Below are 10,564 nucleotides of genomic sequence, written 5' to 3' on the forward strand. Positions count from 1 at the left end.
AAATTCCAATTCTTCTTTAACATCAAGGTCTCCTCAATCGCAACGAAGCGATCAGTGCTGTCCGAATCGGCTCAGGTGTTTCGTTAGGGTTCTTGAGTCCCTTGCTAATCTTGGGCAAGAACTTTGGCTTCTAAACCAGGATTGGGACGAGGTGTTACCAGCGAGCTACGCTTCGATATAGAGAAGAATTGAAACTAATTGACAAATGTTCAATTCCGCGATCCTCAATTCCGATGAAATGTATTCCCTCACGTAAGGGGATTCGGGTTAAGGGCTAGCGGCCGTTATCCAGGGGATAGCCAAAATCAGATGAGAGGACCCTCGGAGAGAGAGAGAGCAGTGGGACGACGGGATCGGGCCGGCAGTGGTCCAGCGCATGACCAAATGTGGTCCTGAGATCACGCCACCAGCCAGGTCCCGTTAGGAGCGAGAGGAGAATGAAGGAAACGCCGATGGAAAAATACGGGCACCGCATGGCGGAAAGTGCCGTTGTCGCTAGGCAGAAGCGTGCCTATAGGAGGAAGGCCGCGACGATGAAGCGAGACAGTCAGCCAGAGAGGAGACATTAAGAGTGAAGTGAAAACTGAGCAACAGGCTGTGAAACCCAGCACGAAGAGAAGAACTTTGGAAAGCGTACACGTTGTGTGAGGATTAAGAGGCGGACTCGAGCCCAAAGCCAAGAGCCAAAGGCCCCAATCCCTTGAACCAACGGTGCAACGCTTGTTGCGTATCCCATAGGAGGCGAACTGTGATCGGGCCGAAAAGCCAAGTGAGTCGAGTGAGAGCGAACGCGTCAGGCGCCGAATGAGTGGCGGATTTGGGATACGTGCCAAGAATCACTAGCCCCAGTCGTTAGAGCCGGCGGAGCCACGCTTGAAGACGCCTTGGGGGGTCCAGAATAGGTCGAGCTCACCAAGACTGGAGAGGAGGAGAATCCAACTACCGAGTCAGCCCAAGAGGCGAAGTAGCGTAAGATAGCTTTAAAATACCAATAAAACATTATTGTCATAGCAGTAACCTAACCCAATCCATGCGTTCCTATTTGTCGCCGTGGCAACTCTATAAACTCGTTGTGGCGAACCCACCGACCGCTGAGCCAGCCTAGCTGAATCAGACGGAACAAAGAGGTTCGTTACAGCACATTACAACTGTTTGGTTTCTCTGACGCATCCAACAGAGCTTACGGCGGCGTAATTTATGCTCATGTTAGGGATGAAGGGGGAGGAATTTCGGTGCGACTGGTAACAGCCAAGTCCAAAGTCGCCCCAGATTGGCTGTCGTCACAGGCTAGTCGATGGACCACCTTCGTTGCCAATAGGGTGGCTCAAATACAAAAGCTCACACGTGTACAGGATTGGTTCAAGGTCGAGACAAAATCGAAACCTGCAGATATTGTATCTAGGGGATTATTGGTAACAGAACTAGCAATTCAACGATGTGGTGGAACGGTCCAGAATTTTTAATGGAAGCAGCAGATGACTGGGCAAAATTTAATTGGAGTGAGGAAATACAAACAGTGCCGGAGGAGAGGAAATGTAAGTTTTCGCTGACAGTTGGTAAGGTAAAAGGCAATGAGAAGTTAGATGTTGTGGGGAGATGCAAATTTGCAAATGATTTCCTCAAGTTGCAGCGAGTTTTTAGCTATATTTTTCGCTGGCGTAGAATATCGTTGAGATCGAACTCAAATGAAACAGGCAAACTCACTGCAGCTGAAATGGTGGGCGGATTGCGCTATATTGTTTGTAATGTGCAGCAGTTGAGCTTGCACGAAGAATTCATTAAGCTTAAAGAGAGAAAGGTGATAAAATCAGCAAGAGTTTAAGCCCGTTTTTACAAGAGGAAGAGGATATAACTATTATTCGAGTCGGCGGAAGGTTGTCCAATGCCGAATTGCCATTTGACACAAGGGATCCCATCTTAGTGACGAGCAACCATAAAGTGGCGGAGGCGCTTGTTGAACTCACACATTGAAAGAATTTACATTCCGGGGCACAACCGTAGTTGCGCCTTATTGCGACAGAGATATTGGGTAACCAATTGCAGGAAACTTACCCGCAGGGTGGTCCGTGGCTGCATGCCATGCATTCTTCGTCGGCCACTCGCTGCAACACAGACTAAGGTTTTTTGCAAGAGTTTTTTGAGTTCTGACCGCTACGGATCCGGACCAAGATTTTGTTGCATAGTGTAGCTGCTATTCCTATGTAACTTTCATTACCTCGATAGCCGTGAAAGTGAAAGTTCCCAAAACTTAATTTATTTTGCTGGTTGGAAAAAATAAAACTTAATAATAGTAATAGCAAAAAAATTGGAAAAAAAAACCCAAACCTTTCGAATATCCCCCCCCTTTTTTACCAATCTACTTCCGACAAGGGCACACATTAAATTTGTTTCTACAGCTCCACCACGAAAAGCTCCTTTCAGCGAGGGACTACTGTACTGAAGCTTACAAGTGACCCAATTTCGCTTTCCTCTTTGCGCCGGTATTCGTATAATTCTAAAAGACATGCGCAGCGGCCAGCCGTGCCTGATAAGAGAGCGCAAAGCTTGCGTTCAAAACACTCGAAGTTTTTCGTTCTCGTAGATGCCAATTCTGCTTTAAGCTTGCATTGCTCGCATTCCATGCATTTCGCTAATGCCTTGGAGCGTAGCCGACAAGTACACTAACCAACAAAGAAAACATGGCATGGTGACGTAATTGGGTAGGGTGAGAATTATAGGGATTTCTAGAACCTTCTCACAACTGGAAATAATGGAAGGGTGGGTACAGAATCTTGTGGGTCGACTTCCATCTGAAGACCTCTCGCTAGTGATATTTTTGGAACTCACAGACGAAAGCCCCTAGTAATTTCGGGTACGCCTAGGTATGATTACGAGGCTTAGTTTTCGTTTATGCTCGGAATAGGCATGTTGTTGTTTTCGGAGTTAGCTCCCTGTAGAGTCGCGGGATTTTTAAGTTTATGTAGTAGGAGTCGAGACGCGGGCCAACCTTAATTTTTGGCGCCCAACGTGGGGTACGAGGAGAAATTGAATAGTGACAGTAAAAAGTCTATTGGTAACTTTAGCAACAATATCAGCTATTGGCTCGTCCCACCTTTTGCTCGTTTGCATTCATATGCTTAATGCTGACTTTAGTTTTCTCTGAACGATCTTATCATCGCTCCGATACAATTTAAGAATATTGCGCATTCTGTTTAGATCCCAATACTGATTGTTCCTCTGAGTTTTATTGGGAAGTCGTCGAGTCTAAGACGAAGGGAAGCTTAAGTGATAATCCTGAATTGATGAAGTAGTTCCAATGTGGACGCATCTTGTCGGGCTAGTCAAACTTGTTGTCTGGAATGTGTATATATGCTGCTTGCGTATTCATGCCAAGCAAGCTAGATTGGTTTAGGTCGCGTTCTCCAAGCTACAGTTGATTCAGCGGATTTTAGCTTTAATAGATTGAATTGTGAGGTTGATTGGATTTGGTATTGTTACTCTTTGCGTATAGCATACGGTTGCATACAATTGCAGAATATTTGGTTTAGGCCGGATATCAGTACTGATTGTCCCTGTCCAGGTGATGGAAGCGCAGAGATTGCGGTCCCAGGTTTGGTCTTCACTCATACCATTACCACTGGCGGGTATTATTCCAACGGCAGCGGTGGCTGCGTATGGTTGTCTGGAACTAGCGCGTTTGCTGCTTGCGTATCCTTGCCGAGTCATATGTGGACACTTAAAGCAGTGCACTGATACTAAGACAATGCAAATTAGAAATCATAGCCCAAACTAAATAAATTTCTTTTGTCGTCGTTCCAAAGATTTGCAACTCCTCTCCCTATCTTATTATGTCACCAATTAAATGTCACCATAGGAAAAATTTGGTAAAATATAAAAACAAAAAAAGAATCTTATAAAATATGCCGCTACGACATAGTCCCCAGCGAAACAATCCGCTGAGTTCGGAAAACTTTTGTGGCATTTGTTGCTCCGAAATGTCCAATACTCAGCCGTGTTTTTTTACTCCTTGCAATCACGTTTTCCATAAAGCACGTCTGGAAGAATGGTTCACTTATCACGATGAGTAGCCGAGTATGTACGTTATATCAAGCGAAACTAGTTGTTGGCAATTGTTCTCCAAACAAGCCGCAGCCGGAACCAACGGAATTACCAGGTCCCTCGGGAATTATTACTCGAAGTCTTGCCAAAGCCTTGGAGATAGCACAGACCCCTACAAATGGACATGGTCAGCCAGAGACGGGAAAGGTATCCGAGGGAAATGGCAACAATACCCAATTGGCCCAAATTCCAACTGTAGGCTCAGTCCCGGTTGAACGAACCACCAGGCCAACTCGTTCCAAAAGAGCTCGAGCACCAGCCAAAAAGCAGGTCCCGAAGTTCCCGCCAGGTCGATCTTCCGGTCCGGAAGTAGTGGATTTGTCGGGATTGGATGCTAGCCATAGCTCCAACCAGACTGAAGCTCCGTCAGCCAATGTCGCTACTCACTCTAGCCTCTAAGAAGCACACAGTGCACGGACAGCCCCTCCAAGCCAGGGCTTGGACTTGGATGTCCGCCAACAGATAAATGAGCGCACTGTTGCCAGAGCTATATCACCTTTGCGGATTCAGCCGCCAGCGAGTCCGCAGGAAGGGTATGCGGGGACAGTTCTTGCCTGCGAACGGCCAAGACGGCCGAAATTATGCAGAAGTGGAATGTTCCTTTTGATGGTTCTACCGAAGGTTTAGGGGTAGAAGAATTAATTTACTGAGTCAAAATAGCGATTTCCTCGGCCTTTGCAAGCATTTGCACATCTTGCTGATTGGCAAAGCGCGCGATTGGTATTGGAGATACCACAAGCAGGTAGATCGCATCATTTGGACGGAATTTTGTGCAGCTCTTAGACAACAATATAACAACTATTGTTCCGAGTTTATTAGAAAGGAATTGATTCAATCGCGAAAGCAAAACGTCGGAGAACCCTTCGTCGCTTTTAAAGACGGCGTGGCTGGACTAATGGCGGAAGAAGAGTTAATAGAAATATTAATAGCAAATTTGCTCGTCCGAAACTTTTTCGAAACTCGTCAAAAAATCTTATATCAGTCCATTAGCTCAGTCGGTCAATTGAGAAGATTAGTACAGATGCATGAAAATCTAGTGAACGAGTTACAGAGATCTAAAAAGTCTAGGCCACCGGTAGGCCGACGATATATCGCGCCCAGAAAGCGATCCAGAAGATGCCGACATCAGCGTAGAGACCATTCAAAGTTCGACGGCTAAGTGTTCTTGTTGGAATTGTGAGGAGCTTGGACATGTTTGGGAAAATTGTCTTGCTGATAGGCGGATATTCTGTTACGGCTGTGGAGCTTCGAATGTCTATAAGCCGCAGTGTCAAACATGTATTCGTCGAGCTTCGGAAAACCGTCAGAAGGGTGCATCCAACAACAGCCGGATGCCCCCGAAAAACCACCATTAAACTTGCCCGTTGTCTTAGCTCGAGACAAGAAGAGTTTGGCTCCTGGTTATCATAAAATACGGGAAACGGATACGATCGTAAAGAGGAGTTGTCGGTTTTTACCGTATCCCGGACGGATTAATAAATTTTTAGAGGTTCGAAAAAGAATTTTTGATGAAGAACCACATGAAGTCCCAAAACGAATCCACCGTTTAAGAAAATATTATGATAATGTTAAAAATAACCGTTGACTGTGAGATTCCGCTATTATTAGTAGTCCCAAGGATATGCGCAGTTATGCCGAAGTATCCTTTCTGGCTCGAACAGAACAGTGTCTGTTAGACACCGGCGCAAGTATAAGCTTCATAGGTGCTGAGGTAGCTCAGTCTGATTTTTCATCCTTTTCTGAATATAAACTCATAAAAGCCACGGCAAAAACTGCAGATGGGCACAGTCAACAGATACTGGGGGTGTTGAATGTCATCATGCGGTATCGAAGTTATATATAATTCCATCCCTGAAACAAAATATAATTCTCAATCACGACTCGGGACTAAGGCGTACGGCCTTGCTTAAGTATCATATCGATGTAGGTCAGGCCGCCCCCGTAAAAAAACGATTTTATCCGGTTAGCCCAGCAGTAGAAAAGTTACTTTATGCCGAGGTAGATCGCAGGCTCCAACTAGGCGTAATTGAACCGTCCTCCAGTGCTTGGAGTTCGCCAATGAGACTGGTTCTCAAGCCCAACAAAATCGGTCTGTGTCTCGATGCTCGACGACTTAATGAAGTCACCCGTAAGGATGCCTACCCATACCCCTACGCTCCACTATGTGTCGTTTGATGGATGAGATCATTCCCCCGGATTTGCTTTACTCCGTCTTTGGATACTTGGACGATCTTTGCATCGTATCTGCAGATTTATCTTCACAGCTAGCAGTCCTGGTGCGACTCGCTGAACAGTTCAAAAAAGCCAACCTGACTCTGAATATTAAGAACAGTCAGTTCCGTGTCACCAGAGTAAATTATCTTGGATACGTCATCAGTAATGGAGGTATTTGCACTGATCCCTCCAAAGTAGCTTGTATAATGAACTGGCCGCCACCGAGGAATCTAAAACAGGTTCGCGGCTTTCTTGGGGTTTGTGGCTGGTATCGTAGATTCATCCAGAATTTCTCTGAGCTATCATGTCCTATCACCGAGCTTTCCAACAAAAAGAGGTTTATTTGGACCCCGGAAGACCAAGTCGCAATGGACTCTTTAAAAACCGTGTTGACTTCTGCTCCAGTGCTCGAGAACCCAGACTTCGAACAGACATTTTTCCTACACTGTGACGCTAGTGATTTTGGTAAAGGAGCCATGCTCGTGCAATTGGTGGATCTGCAGGAATAGCCAATAGCGTTTATTTCGAAAAAAAAAACCAGGTGGTGCACAACGTAACTATAGCGCGTATAACTATACGGAGCGCGAGTGCTTGGCCGTCATTTTGGCCATCGAAAAGTGGCGTTGCTATCTGGAACTGCAAGAATTCGAAGTGGTTACTAATCATTCAAGTTTTTTGTGGTTAATGCACCAGCAAAACGTGTCGGGAAGGTTAGCTCGATGGATCTTTAGATTGCTGCAATTTAAATTCTCGATATCGCACCGAAAAGGAAAAGATCAAATTGTCCCCGATGCTCTATCCCGATTACATGAACCTATAGTATCCGCAGTAGAGATGAGTCCTGTGATAGATCTCCAATAGTTAAAAGAACAGTATAAGAAAAAAAATCTGCTCAACTGCCCGATCTGAAAATTATCGACCAATTTCTGTACATTCGAACCGAACACGCAGAAAGAAAGGCTGTGCAAGAAACTCGATCGTGGAAGTTATGAGTCCCCGAGCGATTGAAGGCCGACGTTGTTAAACAAGCTCATGACAATCCTACCTCAGCGCATGCCGGCATGTAAAAGACCATAGAAAAAGTTCGAAGAAGTTTTTTTTGGCCCGGCTTAGCAATGATGTTCGAGAGTATATTCGCAATGCGTGCAAAGCTCCTAAGCAAAAATGGACATGTTGGTTTGCTAATTGTTTTAGATCACTTCTGTTGAATCCCTTTAATATAATAGAGTATTCAATTAGTTATAAATGTTAAATGTTTGAATATGAGTTTGAGCAAGGAACTACAGCGAGCGGATTGAGGAAGGTCTAAAGTTATAGACGGATTCCATTGCAAAGCTGTTGGAGAGACTTCGCTTTGGGACCTTTGGAGAAGGTTTAATTACCGGATAGAGTTCACGACTGGAACTCAATAAATATTTCACCCAGAGTCTGGCTGACGGCGAGTGCGACAGCGGCTTCGGTATCCAATTGTGAGTGTTAATTGCTTTGAGCATCTAATATTTCTTGCAGGCATGTTGAATTCCAATTCGTTGTGTGTGAATAATCTTAAAATAAAACAATTGTTTTAGTGTCAGGTGGTCGCGGCTTTGAGACTTCTGCGCTTTAATTGTTCTGTAAGCGGGGTCTCGTGTGGAAGGCAGATAAGAATTACAGTTATCTTTGAGTGCTTAGGTATCTGCATACACACATACAGCCTATTGCATGCACTGTTATACGCTGAAGCAATGCACATACATATGTACATACATATGTATGCAGTTACAAACCGCGCATAAAGAGCAGTAATTCCATGACATTGATCTGACTTTGTAGTCGGTTCTCCTTTGCCTGAAGGTTCGTTGGGGCGCACTTACATTGTTTGGTACAGTGGCGCACAGTGGTCAATTGTTGATAAATTATTGAATTGTGCAGGGTAGTGAGAATTTTAAGTTAGCCGATTATTAAATCGAGTAGCTAAACTTGAAACCGTGTTACTTACTCATGCCGATATTGAGTATTTTTTATTTTTAAATTTTCAAGGGTAGCACTGGTGTAAATGAGCAGTGCAAATGGCACCTAGAAAGGGTAAAGATGCGGAAGTGCTCACTTCTCGAACGGCGTTAATGAATTCCTTTGTCCGTAACAAGGGCTTTATCGAAAAAAATAGCAACAAGGGCTATATCGAAAACAATAGCGACTCCATGACGGCTGCGGAGCTGGAAGCCAGGTTAAGTCAGTTCTGTAACTGAACACGATAGCGAGGACGCTAGCGAATATGAAAGCCACTATGAAGTTGAGGAGGTTTATTGCAAATTAAAGGCCAAGTTACTAAGCTGTCTTGGAAATAGGGGACAGCGGCAGTCTAATGTAGGTGATCTTCTAAATAGCACACAGGTCTCGCTCATCGAGACTTCCCAAACTTTCTAGAACCTTCTCACAACTGGAAATAATGGATGGGTGGCTACAGAATCATGTGGGTCGACTTCCATCTCAAGACCTCACGCAAGCGATATTTTTGGAACACACAGACGAAAGCCCCTAGTACTTTTGGGTAAGCCATAGGTATGATTGTGCCGTTTAATTTTCGTTTATGCTCGGAATAGGCATATTGTTGCATTCGGAGTTAGCTCCCTGTGGAGTCATGAGCTTCTAAATTTTTAAAGTTTATGTAGTAGGAGTCGAGACACTACTCATTTGCTTCATTCGACTTAGACCATGGACAGGAATTTCGCTTTTGTTTATTTCGGATTTAATTGGCTTTTGCACATTTTTGGCCGTATCAAAAGAATGTTGTTAAACAGAAAGCGGATAAAAAAACAGGGTTTCGCATATCGGGTCTAATAAACTAAAACTAAAACATAAAACTAAATCCGAGGGGGGTCAATGCTTCCCGGCTGGGGACCGAGTACCAACTCGAGGTCTGTATGTGGCACAAGATTGTACCGGGCACAGGTAACATCAGCTGCCTCCGATGCCAGGGGTCAATGACCGCGGTCCATCTACTTCGTGAGGTTATGTACGCTGGCACATAGGGATCGATCGTGGAGCGACTGGTATATTTGAAGAGTCACTCAGCTCATCCCCATGGGTCGAACTTGTCCAGGTGAAGTGTACAGATCACACCGATCTGGTTTATTGGAGGAGCAATTCCATGCCCTCGGCTACCACCTCAGCCCCGCGTCGAACGGTGGGGTTCAACCGGGGGTACGTTAGTACGCGCACGTGACTAATACAGGTCTCCGGGAATACCCAATCCGTAACTTCTAGACCAGCGTTTCAATACGTAAGTACTAGTGGTGCTAATCATATTCGGAAAGAACAGAACATTTTTCAACGGATCGCTGTAGCTTGGTGGATAATTACCTAAACAGAATTGCACCACTATTTGAGAAAGATGTTAACACCCTGGGGCGCTCGTTTCCAATTGTCGGACGGCGATCAACGTATTGATGATATATCTTATCTCTACGACTTGGAACTAACACTTTGCGCTGGCAGGGATCTTGGCACTTTGCACTAGCAGGGATCTGTGATTTTGGCTTGACCTTTGAATGGTACGGTGCCGGCTTTAAGCGGATATATTTGCACTACCGGTCACGAGGAGAAAAAGACAGAGGATGGGACTACTAAGTACAGCAACCCACGTTTTTTCCACAATCAATCCACACTACAGAATCCAGGCACAGCAAGATTTAATAAAGTAAACTGCACGGCCGAAAAATTGCATATCAAAGTGTTGCCACTTGGTCGCAAGACAGATGTTGATAAGCATTGGAAAAGCTCACAAGATCATCAACTGGAAATTTTTACGCCCTAGTTTTAGGCTGTAATTTTTTAGCTAGCCGTTGATATTTAAAATAAAAGAAGGCACGACAAACGTCGAATATTACACCACTCTGACTTCTTAATTTGGATACATAATGCCATTCGACTCCGGATAGCAACGGTTCGATCCGCCCCCTACAAACAACATAAGTACATATTTTTGTCAAAACATACTATTATGTGGGTACTAACATATGCAAAGATGTTCTCTCTTCGTTTGGCTCATGATGACGCGGCGGTAGCCAAACGCCAGACCTGAGCCCCATGGGACGGGACATTCTGTTTTCGACGTGCGACATGTTCGTTCTATGAACTGGCACATTTATATACTGTATGATTAGTGACAATATTAGAAGAAAACGAAAAAGGATGAAATTTCGTGTCTGGTAGAGATCGCCAGAGACCATCTCGAAGAACGGAAGGGCCACCACAGAAAGAAGGAAGAGCA

The sequence above is a fragment of the Drosophila miranda genome, chromosome XR (genome assembly GCF_003369915.1).
Source record: "Drosophila miranda strain MSH22 chromosome XR, D.miranda_PacBio2.1, whole genome shotgun sequence".
Taxonomy (NCBI): Eukaryota; Metazoa; Arthropoda; class Insecta; order Diptera; family Drosophilidae; genus Drosophila; species Drosophila miranda.